This window comes from Gossypium arboreum, chromosome 4 (genome assembly GCF_025698485.1).
Source record: "Gossypium arboreum isolate Shixiya-1 chromosome 4, ASM2569848v2, whole genome shotgun sequence".
Lineage (NCBI taxonomy): Eukaryota > Viridiplantae > Streptophyta > Magnoliopsida > Malvales > Malvaceae > Gossypium > Gossypium arboreum.
The window spans coordinates 15649032-15663457 of NC_069073.1; positions in this window are offsets into that span (position 1 = coordinate 15649032).

Here is a 14426-nt window from a genome sequence, read left to right on the forward strand (position 1 = left end):
AAAGCTTCAATTCCATGTTAATTCATCATAAATATCCAACAATCATCAATGATAACATTCAAAATTACCCATAAAATCAAAAAATAATGAAATAGATTGTTGGACTAAATTGTAAAAGCCTCAAAAACACAAAAATTTCAAGAAAAGAGCAAGAATTGAACTCACATGATGAAAAAATATGAAAAACCAGATTAGAGGACCTTCAATGGCATTTTTAGACTGAAAATTAGAAGAAGAAATGTCTAGAATTCAATTTAGTCACTTGTTTTATTTTTAATTTTTAACCAAATTACTATTTTGCCCTTAGTTCACACTAATTTTTGTTATTTTTCTCTACCTATGCCACCCAAGCCATCATATTTGGGCTAATTTGCCTTTTAAATCCTCCCTCATTTAATATTTAGGCTATTTTATCACTTTAGCAAAATTTGCACCTTTTTTAATTTAGTCCTTTTTTATTAATTAACTATCAAAACATTAAAATTTTCTAACGAAACTTTAATACTAACTCAATGACACTTTTTAAATATTTATAAAAATATTTAAGCTCGATTTATGAAATCGAGGTCTTTATACCTCGTTTTTAGAACCACTTAACCTAATAAATTCTTTTAAAACACAAATAACTAATTCAAAAATCTTTCTAAAATATCATTTAACTCATAAATAATAAATAATAAATAATAAAATTTTTGAACTCACTCGTCGGATTTTGTGGTCTCAAACTACTGTTTCCGACACCACTGAAAATTAGGTTGTTACTTGTGTACCTATGTAAGTTTTAAGTACAAAAGGTTGACACTATTCTATTTTTTCTGTGGCGACTTGGGACATAATGATTCTTCCTGCATGATTAGATTTAATAGTGGATTGGAAGATACGATTTTGGGATGGGATTTGTCTTTGAAAGTGTAGTCTAGAAAACCTGTTTCAATGAATAATGTGTGGCTGAGGGAGGAAGGAAGAAGTGAGGTAGGTAATGGAACTCAAGGGCTTGAGAAAATGGGGAATTCTTTCAGGGAAGGGTCTTAGAGGGGCTCTAGAATGAGGTTGGTTCATGTCCTGGGGTTTAATTTGGAAGGTGTTTCGATGTGTGGTTCTGAAATGGCTGGGGTTTCTTCAAAAATATTGAGTCATTCAAATATGTAGCATGATTTGGAGGAGAGTCAAATTGAAAGTGGGGATGGGATGAAAAGACCCCGAATAGAGTTTGTGGATTAGAGTAGTTCTAATATTACGGATTCTTTAGGGGTCAGGGAGGAGAATCCTGTGGTTCGATTTCAATTTTTATTGTTGGCTGCTAAAGGGAGAGTCGGTCGATCACAATGAAAATAATGATGGAATGTCCGTGGTTTGGGGAATCCATGGGCCACAAGAAGACTTTGGTATATGCTGAAGGTCTATAATCCCCAAGTGGTCTTCTTTATAGAGACAAAACTGAGTAGCGTGTGTATGCAGAAGGTGCAGAAAAGGTGTGGTTTTATGAATGGTATTGATGTGTCGGTAGAAGGGACACTAGGGGGTCTGTGTTTGGCATGGAAAGGAGATTTCAAGATTAGTTTGAGGAATTTCTCAAAAAACCATGTTGATGTTCAGGTTTAAAAGATTAGGAAAAGTAAAAGATAGAGATTTACGGGGTTTTATAGGGCTTATTTTGCTTGTAACAGAGAAGATACATGGGATTTATTGAGGTGTCTAGGTCATTGTCAATACTTTCCATGGCTTATGTGAGGATTTTAATGATATCATGTATTCCTTTGAGAAGGTGGGGGTGCCAAGGGAGGAAAAGCGTATGGAGAAATTTCGGGAAGTGTTAAATGGGTTTCGATTAATGGATGTTTGGTATTTAGGGGCTTGGTTTACTTGGGAGAGAGGTAATTTTTCAGAAACAAATATTAGAGAAAGATTTGACAGAGGTGTGGTGAATGTTGAATAGATAAATATGTTTTTGAATGCTGTGATACGACATTTACCACATTCATTTTTGGATCACTGTTCACTTTTAATTAATATGGCTCAATGAGGTATAGGTTGGGAATGAAATGGTTCCGCTTTAAGGAATACTGGGTTATGGAGGACTCCTTTGAGGAGGAGATGAAACAAATATGGGAGTCGTCTTTGGGTGATGTCATTGCAAAGTTTGCTTCTTTACAAGTTGGGTTGCAAAAATGGACAGTGTCTTGTAAAGCCCAATGGGAGGGCCTTAAGAGGAACTTAACACCGAAGTTAGAAGAATTGGTGGTTCAGGATAGGGATGATGAGAATATTGCTGAACTTATTGATACTAAAATTCATCTCAATTTGAAAATTGATAAGGATGAAGTATATTGGGAATAGAGAGCAAGGGTGAACTAGTTAAGTTAGGGGATAAGAATACAAGTTTCTTTCATAATAGTGATTCTCAATGTAGTTAAACAAATTATATTGGTAGCCTATAATATGAGGCTAGTAGGGTGGCCACTGATGAGGAGGAAATTGAGAAGATTGTAAGAAATTATTTTCAAAATCTCTTTTCAATAAAATAGATAGGGGATACGAGCCATGTTTTATCGGAGGTGAATAGATGTATTTCGAATGATATTAATAAAATGTTGAAGGCCAAGTATACAGAAGAAGAGATCTATTCAGCTTTGAAAGGGATGGGGCCAACAAAGGCGTTTGAGGATGATGACTTTCTGGCTTTGTTTTTTCAAATATTTTGGCATATCATTGAGAGTGATCTTAATTCATAATGTTTGGGAGTTCTGAATAAAGTTATGGCTTTAGATCACCTAAATATTACTAATATTGTTTTCATTCCAAAAATTTCCCATCTAATGAGTTTAGGGAACTTTAAGCCTATCAGTTTATGTATGATGCTTTATAAGGTTATTTCAAATGCCATTGCTAATATATTTCAGAAGGTTCTAAACTGTTGTGTTGATGATACGCAAAGTGCCTTTGTGCCAGGAAGGTTGATTTCTGATAATGTGCTTTTGGCGTAAAAAATTTTGCATACTTTTAGGCAAAAAGAGAATTGGGTGTATTGGGCTTATGGTATTGAAATTGGTTATGAGTAAAACATATGATTGGGTTGAATGACTGTTTTTAAAGGAGATGATTGTAGCACCCCAAACCTATCTCAGAAGTTATGGCCGGATCCAGCATGCCACATCAAAAACGTTAAAAAAAAATTTTCCATTCTAAGTCCAAAAAATCGTACTTGATGTTCAAAAGATTAATTCATTAAGGGTTAAAGTAAATGGAAGTCATGCACCGTAGGAAACCGGAAAAGAGGTGGTGAGTCCATCGATGCGCTATACCAAGCTCCTTCGGATCCAATCCTAGACATGCATACCGCCATTGCCACACCTTAACGTCATGGATATTTCTAGGAAACCGGTTCGATTAAGTCATTCTTAGGAAAAGTGATTAATTTTGGAAAATACTTTCATTGCAGAAGCTTTGCTTGTTGTCGTGTTATTTTGAAATCAACTGTTGTTTTTGAAAACGCGCCTAAAGCTATCTAATTTCAACAGTTAAAATAAGTAATACCTATCTTAGTAATACATATTAAAACCATCAAAAATAATTAAGCGGCCTTATTACATTTAAAACCCAAAACTTCAAACGTAAATAAAAGGATGTCCAGTTCACCGAAGAAAATCAAACTTTCGAACGGTGGCCACTCCAATTCCTCACGACTCCAAGCCCACTATGGTTGGGGATTTCTGCGTGGATGAAAATAAAAGGGTGAGTTTGGGGAAACTCAGTGTAAAATAACCCAACCATAGCCTATATCAGCTCAAACCACGAAATAGAATAAGTTGGCCTTAGCCCGAATGAATTCAAAATAAAGCCCATAGGCCCATAATGTAACGTAATGATATTACATGTTTATGCGTAAACCCAACCATATCCAACCGTATACACCCCGTACCAACCTTACACCGTGTGGGGAGACAACTCGACCCACCCAACCGCTACACACCACGAATTTGCAGCATGGCTGCTGAGCAGATAATGTGACAGAGTCACCAACACAGATAATCGTGGCGAGCCACTGTATCAGATATATGTGGCGAGCCACCAGATCGATATTTGTGGCGAGCCACCAGATCGATATTTGTGGCATAGCCACCAGAACGCTTCCTCCATAATATAACCCATGTCCCCATGCAACAGATATATAATCATGGCATACATCATACAGAATTAGATCGTCATGCTTTTCAGTCAAAATTAACCCTAGGGGTATAACGGTAATTTTACACCTAGGGGTATAACAGTAATTTTTCATACATAGGGGTATTATAGTAATTTAGCTACTTTTAGCATTTTCATGCATATCCTAACTATTTACGTACTATCAGAACACTTACCGTGCATACTTACCGAATTGGGCCCGTTGGCCCATGAACCCGATCTTTGGCCCATTAAGCCCAAATTATCAAAATGTATGAAATCGCGCATCGCAGTTTATTACTTTAGATTACCAAATATACAAACCCAACTATCTTACGAGCATTCAGACATCAAAATTCCCAAAATACCGACTTTTCGGCATTTCGGCATTTCGCTTTTGCCAATCTAGTCTATGAGAGGTGTCGATTACACAACTGTTTATGACGATATGTCGACGAGATCCACACACGAACCGCCTACAATTGGATTACTAACACGTTAATATAACTATTCAAATACAAACTATGTATTAACCCCTTACAATATTCGGCCAACCACACCTACAGATCATAGTAAGCTTATAAGAAATCAATAAGCAACTCATTAACAAATTTTTGTCAATGTTTACCACATAATCATAATTTCACTGCAAGCTGTCTTCCTGAGCAATAGTCACTAAATTATTTATAACTGGAGCTACGAAACTCCAAATCAAGTTCCGTTAATTTTCCCTGAAAATAGACTCATATATCTTCTATCCATAAAATTTTCAGAATTTTTAGTTTAGCCAATCAATACCAGATTTTTCTCAAAGTTTCCCATGTTTCACTGTTTGACTAATCTGACCACTCTTCATTACGAATCAAATTTCTCATTGTACAGAATTCAAAATATGTTCTTGTTTATTTCATTAGAAACTAGACTCAATAAGATTTAATTACATAATTTATTCAGATTCTAATTCATCTCCCACAATTTATGGTGATTTTCCAAAGTCACATTACTGCTGCTGTCCCAAGCAGATTTATTACCAAATCACTCTTTCACACATACCTTGCATGCATGTTATTTAAACATGTATATCACCAATCAATCATCACATATATATGATTTTACTTAAGAATAATCTCCATTTCATCATTTAAAAGCACAACATGTTAGCTGATTTTTCCCTTTAACATCTAAGGCACATGCATGCTCATTTGTTTGGCTCAACTTCACCTATCTTCCATTTTTCATCAAAAGAACATGAAACAACAACCATTTCCTTCATTTTAATTCATGACTAAATGCTCACAACACAACTAAAAATCAAAATATACTTCAAGAGTTAAGGTAGAATCAAGAAGAACTCATGAACCTCAAAATAGAAGCAAGGTACCAAGAACTTACCTTCAATTTTTCTCCTCCTAATGACTGAATACTCAAGAGCTTTCTCCTCTCCTTTCTCTTCTCTAACTTTCAGCTATGATGAACAAAGATGGACAAAAATTTGTTCTTTTCACCCCTTTTTCTTTTAATAAAACTTCATATTTCATCCATTTAATTCTTTAATACAAAAGACATGAAATTCTTATTGTACAAGCCCAATTTTTGGGCCCAGAACCCTCTAACCCGTTTGACCCAAACCCAACTCAAACCTACCCAAAACCCATTACAACCCAAAATAATAAGGCCCAAACAGAAAAATAACAAAAGTCTCAAACCCTAGGTGCGCCGCACCTAGGGTCTTCTGGCTCCAACCACTGCCTCATGTTAGTGGCACTACCACTGCCGTTTGTCTGCCATACAAAGAAGAAAAATGGTAAATATATGTAGATGATAAACATGTAAATGGCTATAAAAGAGCAAAATCAAAAACCTTTGTAAAGGGAGACACTTTGATGAAATAATAAGCAATATTAGACAAAAATTGAAGAATCACAAAGAAAAAGAGTAATCGAGACCGAACCAAAGGTTTATCTCTATTTTCCTTCGTTTTTTTTCTTTTTGAATCCATTCAGATATATCATTTTCACCCTATTTTAAAGCAGTACATATACTAAATACAAATATATAGAAACACACATAAAAAAAAAAAAAAAGCGGCATGCCACGGCATACGCCATCGGACCGACGTCCTCCCTCGGCGGAAATCGCTCAGGACCTCCCTCTCCTCTTTCCTCTCTTTTTTTTTCCTCACTGGTCTCAAATGAATTTTTAAAAAATTAGCTTTATAGGGGACCAAACGCACCGCTTTGGTCCCCTGCTTAATGATAAACGACGTCGTTTGGACGCTGGTCGGTCGACCCGACCGCACTGAAGCGAGATCCGCGTGTTTTTGAGCGGAAGGGCTATTTGCGCAATTGGCCCTTCCGCATTTTTATATTTCATAATCAAGTTATTCGGTGTTTATAAATTGACCCCAAACCCATTACACTTTTTCGATTTAGTCCCCTTCCAACGGTGTCGTTTCAAGTGTGGATAAATTACTTATTGGACCCCCATAGTTTAATGCGCGCCTAATAAGTCCCTTCTCCTTTAATTTCTTTCAAAATTTGCCCCAAAGATTTGGTTTTAATCCAATCTCATCTCTTTTTCATCTTTTTTTACCTTAAATTTCATATTATTTTTATTGCTTAATTCAATTTTAAATATTAATTGTTATATATAATATTGTTATCATTATTGTTTTATTATTATTATATTATATTTAACTATATATATACACTTTTCGTTTCATTTCTACTATTATATACATATATTATATATTCTTTAATATTAATTCACATATTTCATTACGTATATGTATATATAGGTATTTTTGTGTATATGGTATTATTTTCATGTATTCATTTATTTATATCATTTTTTAAAAAAAATAATTATATTAAGTATATACTTGTAAATATCGTGCTCTTCATACATTTCTGTTATTTCATACAAATCTCTTTACATTATTCGTCATATATTTCTTTCATTTCTATATGTTTTTGGATATCATAACATTTATATACTTTTCTTGCAATATGTCACGTATACATTTTTATCTTTCTTGTTGTGGTTATTGGGATATGTTTTAGTATTCATGAATATATCTTCAATACATATATATACGCCGTATATATTATTATTATTAGTTTTTGATCTTATTGTCTTGTTAATACATTTGTGTCATATATACATACTTTTAATATTTATTTGTATATTATACTTCACATTATGCCCATGTAAATTAATATTATATCATGCATATCATTTTGTTATAGTTTTTTTTTATATTGTAAATATCATATTATGATCTATCATGTATATTACGTATGTCATGTATATGTATTATGTGTATATTTTGTTTGTATTACACGATATGTTATGTATATACATTCGGTATTATCATATATTTATTTTCCCATATTATGTAATGTTTTATTATTATCATTATTTTGCATTTTTAATATAATTACTATTTACCCTTCATTGTTATCATTATTGCATTATTACCTTTATTGTTATACCCTTTCTATATGTAATTACCTATATGCGATTGTTTTTATACTAACTAATTTAAAAATATATATATATACGTATTTTAGCGCATTTGTATCACTTATATATATCGTCATTCTCATTATTATCGTTTCGTCACCTATTATTTATACCTTTATAAATTCTTTCAAACCTTAAATCATTCATTATTTGTATCATCATAATTATTACTAACATATACATACTATGTAATTTTATTACGTATGCATTTTTATATATACTATACATATGTATCTTTTAATATGGTGCTATTATTATATATACATATATATATATTTTTTCTTTATATATTTCTCATTACTACGTGTATACCCTAATACACATATGTATATACTTTTATATTGTTATCATCGCCATGATTGGCATTTCATTTTGCCATTATTTATTTATTTATCTATTTGCTTATGATTCGACCATTTCGCTTTCCTCACGCATTAGTCTATATTTATGTATTACTAACCTTGCTTTTATGTCATCTTTTATAATTGCTTGTTGTTGTCATTCATTGTTACACGTTAATTATGATCGGTTTTATATATTACTATGAATCACGTTATGTTTTTACTCAATACTTTAAAATAATTCTTTCATAAAGTGATATTCAGATTTGGTGATTCAAATACTCGTGCCCTAACTTACTGGGTTTCGATTTTTCTCATTAATCTAAATAACGGAATACTCTTTTAAATCACTATATGAGTCTAAAAATGCTTATTTTCGGGGTTTCGAGGTGTGGTGCCCTAACTTACCGGGTATGACATTTTGATATCTTGAAATAAGATCTTTTGCAAATAAAGGCAATGTTCGGGGTTCGGAAATTCGAGGAAACATGCCCAAACTTACTGGGTTTCGATTTTCCTCGTCCACCCTAACTAACCAAATATCCTTTTAAAAGAAGTTAAAATACACGAATTTTTATATAAAAGCCAAGCTCGTTCTCTAAAATTCAAGATGTCGTGTCCTAACTTACTGGATGTGACATTTTATATTGTGAGACGAGGTCCTTAATATTTGAGCATTTTCTTTACAAAGAGGGATCGTATTTTAAATTCTTTCAAGTTTTCAAATTTTCGACACTAAGACACTAATTAATCAACTAGGTACCAATTTTGGGCGTATTGAGGGTGCTAATCCTTCCTCGTATGCGAATCGACTTTCGAACTCATTTTCGATTTTTGTAGACCAAAATTATCGTTTTAGTAAATCTTAACTTTTACTAAAATGATTAACTTAAGGTGATCCGATCACACCTAAAAAGATTGGTGGCGACTCTGTTGTTTTTTTCAAGTCGATACCGTTTTTTTTTTCAAAAAAATGGTTACGACGACTTGGCGACTCTAATCGGGGACACGAATGAGAGAGTCAAGCCACAAGTTGATTAACTCTTGTCTTTTTATCGAAAATTGAAAATTTGGTTTTGAAATACGATCCTTTCATTGCATTTCATCAGCTTTTTTTGTGGTCTAAATAATACCTGCTACGTTGGTCCGATTCTTTAAATAGTGTTGCATATTGCATTGCATGACCGTTGTGGTCACACCCTCTTAAGTGGGAGCGCGAAACTATTCTTTCGTGAGGTTTTCACCTCCGTGCAGGATAGTGGATTGCTTTCGGGATACATCCGTACCTATGTCTTCGTGAGATTTTGTGACACCCCTAATGTGACCCTAGTCGGAGAGTGGTTTTGGGACCACGAAACCGAGTCACAAGAATAATTAAGTGTTATATTCCGTGCTTATTGTATGTGGAATTGGTATGCGTAAATATTTCGTGTCTCGATTTTTATTAATTAGGTGCTAATTTATAAGAAAGGACCCATGTGCTAGGACTTGAAAATGTGATAGGTGTATTTTTAAGTGGTCTAATAATGCATGAAGTGAAATAAATGGAGTTGCATGTCAATTATCCCATTCACTAAGGTGGATGGCCGGCCATGACAAATTATGGGCAAGGGGAAACATATTCCCAACATGTTTTACTAATGGATGATGTTAGAAATGATAAAATAAGAGTATGAAAAAAAAAAAAAGTGTTCATTCTTCTCCATAGGCTTGGCCGAATGTCCTAAGGAAAGAAAAGAAAAATTTGTTCATCCTTTCTCATCTTCTTGGCTGAAAATACTAAGGGAAAAGGGGGAGGATTTTTGCTTCATGCTTGGGTTGGAAGAGACCTAGAAGGAGATTTGGCTAAGTTTACATCAAGATTAAGGTATGTATGAGGTTGTGTTGGGAGTTTCATGCATGGTTTGGTTGCTAATTTGATGTGCATGTTAGCCATGGCTCAAATCCTTGTTATGCCATGGAAATGGTATTTGGCCAAAGTTGTTATGGTGATAAAGCCATTGCATGCTAAGTGTGAAGCTTGATGATGATGCATGCAATGATGGATTGTCTACTCTTGAGTAAGATTTTGAGTTTTCTTTTGTGTTTAACCATGATTGAAGTTGAATGGAGCATGATTTTCAGATTCGCCATGATGCATTCATGAACATGGTTCATGCTTCTTGCATGTTAGTTAAAATTTGTATTTTTGGATGGCTATGGACATCTTGAAATTCGGCCATGCTCATATTGTATATATATGTTTGCACATGATGTTTTGGCTATGAAGTAAGTGATGAATATATTGGTTTAAAGAAGAAGATGTGGAAGAATGCTTGTGAAATTGCAAGCACAATTCGCCTAGCACACATATAAGTGCTTGATGCTATATTATAAGTTTTAATACAATGTGCAAAGCATTAACTAGTAAAATGCATGCTGTTTTTGTGAGGTATTAAGTGCAAAATTGACCTCAACATGTACATGAATATTCGGCCTTGGGTAGCCTATTGAAGGCCTTAGCTTTTCCTTGATGCTCAAATAAATTGTATTGAATTGCTTGATGTAGTATAAAATGTGCATGACCATTGTGTATTCAAGCTAAAGAGTGGCCATATGACCATTTAAAACTCCTTGTCATATTCGCCATAAGCAAGCACAATGAGGTTTTAATAAATTGAATTTGTTTGAATTAGCTCAAGAGCTAAGAGGGCCACAATTGGACAAGGGGAAGGAAAAGGTGATCGAATAGCCGAAAAAGCCGTTCGACAACATCCGAGGTAAGTCCTCAAGAAGTGACCTTACTTGAATTATGTGAGATGAAGTATGGATGTGTATGATTATTGATTTATGTGTGTATGAGAAATTGAATGATACCCGGCTAAGTCCCAAGGCGAATATGCTTGTGAATATATGTGCGTTTGAGCCTTAGTAACTGAAAATGAAATATGTATGTCCAATGATTATTGATGTATGTGTACATGAGAAATTGAATAATATCCGGCTAAGCCCCAAGACAATTATGCTTGAAATTATATCCGGTTAAGACCAAGGCAATTGTGCTAGTGGCTATATCCTGCCAAGACCAAGGCATTCGTATGAAGTTATTCTATCCTGCTAAGACCAAGGCATTTGTGCACGTGATTATATCCGGTTATATTCAAGAATCTTGGGCTGGACGTGAGTGTTGGTTGCTGTAATAAATTCAATTAGTACACTCGAAAGGCCCAAAGGATAAGGTACGTTATATGTGCATTGAAAGTCGACATGTTTGAGCAACATTCGCTCAATCGACTAATGAATTTCAGTTATTGAATTGATTGATACTTTGTGAAATTATATAATGATGAAGTGTGAAGTAAGAATGTGTATTAATGAAATGATGCATTTGGCTATGTGAATGTATTGCTGTAATTAGAGTTGATTATATTCCTTGAGACTTACTAAGCATAAAATGCTTACCCCGCTGCTTTGGCTCTCGTTTTCTAGATTTCGTCAAGCAATCGGATTTGGGATCGTTGAAGTCAAGTCATCCACACTATCAAGCCTCCATTTTGGTATAAATTTTGGTTGAACTTGAAGTGGCATGTGTAGGACTACCCTTGTTGGTTAAATATGTTGTGATGTATATATGTACGGCCATGCGAAAATGGCTCAAAAAGGAAGCATGAACTTAGACTAATTGTGGTTTGTATGTATATATTTGGTGTCATGATGTGGCTATGGCTTGAAATGGGAATGTTGGTCATATGATCAGCCATTGGCATGGTTAAAATGATCATATATGAACCTATGTATGGCAAGACTAGTTGGTTCATGGTGACTACCAAATAGGTAAGACCTACCTTAAAACAGATGCTGCCAGCTGCAGTGACGTGAATGTGAAAAATCACCAAGTAGGAATGGAATTAAATAGTGAATAAGCTATGTAAATGAACCTTGATGAGTCTATTTTCATATGGAAGAAACGAAATGGTCATAGGAGTTACATGTTAAGAGATATTAAAGCTATTGTGAGACAGGCCAGAACGGTTTCTGGGTTCCCTGTCGCAAATTTAAAATTTACTATAAATTATCCAAAAGAATTAGGAGACATACCTTATATTTACAGATTCTATTTTGAGTCTAGTTTCATTAGAAACAAACGACACCAGCATTAAAGCCCTGTACAGAGAGATATTCAAGTTATACCGCGCGAAGGTCAGAGCAGTCGATCCCTGTAACATGGGTGACTTTAACTAATAAACTGTACCAATTGGCCCAACCAAAATTCTAGAAATAAATCCATGGATGGATATATGAGTCTAAATTCAGGAAAATTTACGAAACCAGTTTCCGAGTTTTGAAACTCGAGATATGATTTTAAGGCGACAGTGACGCAGTTTTCCACTCGACTGAAAATGTCAAATGGATGGGCAAAGCAAGGAACTTGGCTTGTTAACCCTCGTGTCCCATACACGGCGATGGTCTCGGTTCGGGTGTTACAGATTTTCATCTCAGGCAGCCATAGGGAAATGTATTCCCTGAACTGAACTCGGTCTCAGATGAGCCTATAATGGGTGAAGATCGAGGAATCTACTGGTTCAGGTACCCTTATTCTAGAATCAAACCCCATGTAGCGAGCCTTAAGAACCCACCCTAGGTAGAGCCACTCCGAAACCCTAGTGGTTACCTGAGCAAGTGCTATATTTATTATTCTTCGTTTGCTTTGAACTGTGCATAAACTACTGACTTGCTTTGTTTTACTTTCATTTGTATTTGCATGGCATTTTCATCATAAAAGGTGTTGATTCGTGTTCGGTTCCTAAATAGATAGCTTATCATGGAAAATGGGTTTTTTGATAAAGTAGAAGACAACGCGGCTGTCCGAATATGGGCTGAGACAACACAACAAGAGAAAGGTGACAGTCTTACCAAGGGGTATGTGTCAGAGCTATGGAATTTCACTCGGATCAGCGTAACCCAGAATAATCTCCAAGAGTTGAAAGAAATATGGAACCAGTGGGACGACGAGGTCAAGTAGTTATTCTATTGTCATTACGGTGATTTACCTTATCTGCTTGATGTCAAGATAGACGAGCACCTGCTTTGAGCCCTTGCCCAATATTGAATTTCGCTTATGCTTGCTTCACTTTCGGAAGGTAGATTTGGTACCTACTATAGAAGAATACACGACCTTGCTCCGCTGCCCAAAGATTCAGATAGATGAATTTATACTGACCTACCAACGCCCCAAAGATTTTCAAAAACTGATGAACATCACGGGGATGAGTGAACAGTGGGTGACAACCCGGATCAAACAAAAAGGAGATTGTAAATGCATCCCATGGAGGAACCTGAGGGATCTAATCTTAGCGCACCCCGACGTGAAGAAAAGGGTAGATGTCTTCGCCTTGAGCATCTATGGACTGGTCATCTTCCCCAAGGCTTTGGGGCATGTAGACGAGGCTGTTGTTGACCTTTTTGATAGGCTTGGTAAAGGAACCACACCTGTACCCGCAATCTTGGCGGAAACTTTCAGATCATTAAATACTTGTAGAAGAGCAGGTGAAGGGAGATTTATTGGATGTGCACAGCTCTTGCTATCCTGGTTCCACAGCCATTTTTGGAAAGTGGAAAAGGTCTCATATCGTATCTTCTCTGAAAATTACTCTCCGCTGAAAGAGTTAGTGGCTACACCGAGGCGAGATGATGTAACAGAAGAAAATTGGATGACGGTTCTCCAAAATCTGCAAGAAGAAGATGTTGAATGGAGAGCCCCGTGGATGGTCCCTGATGAAATATTATATCGATGCGGAGATTTTGATTGGGTTCCCTTGTTAGGAGTATGGGAGCCACGGATACGCTCTCTCGCTTGTATTGCGACAATACAGATCCGCATAGATTTACACCACCAACATACGGGTTAGCCCAAAGCGAGTTCACGCTCACAGGAATAATTACAAAAGAAAGTTCGCGAGATATCAAATGCCCGAACCAAACTCGTAAAATAAAGAAGTTTGCTGCCAATCCCATGACTACTCCCCGAGTACGACCGATGGTGGAATCAGAGGATTAACGACAACATCCTACATCGATCAAGAGAATCCTCATCGATAGAAGAGCACTTGAAAGTAATCCCATCCGAAATGGAAATCATCGTGCAAGATTTCGAGAGAAAGAGTCCTGAGCTAGAAAAAGGATCGAGCATTTGGAAGAAGAAAAGATGCGATTAGGGTTAGATGTCGATGCCCGTAAACTAGAAGTCGAAAGACTCGTAAAAGGGAAAAACAAGGTCAAGAGGACTTAGACGGTTTGAAAACGGACTATAAGAAGTCAGCAGATCAATGAGAACCACTGGGTTAGGAAAACATCCGAATAATGGCGACATGAAGTTAAAGAAGAACAAAGCAAAGCCAACCGTGGGAGGAAAAATTT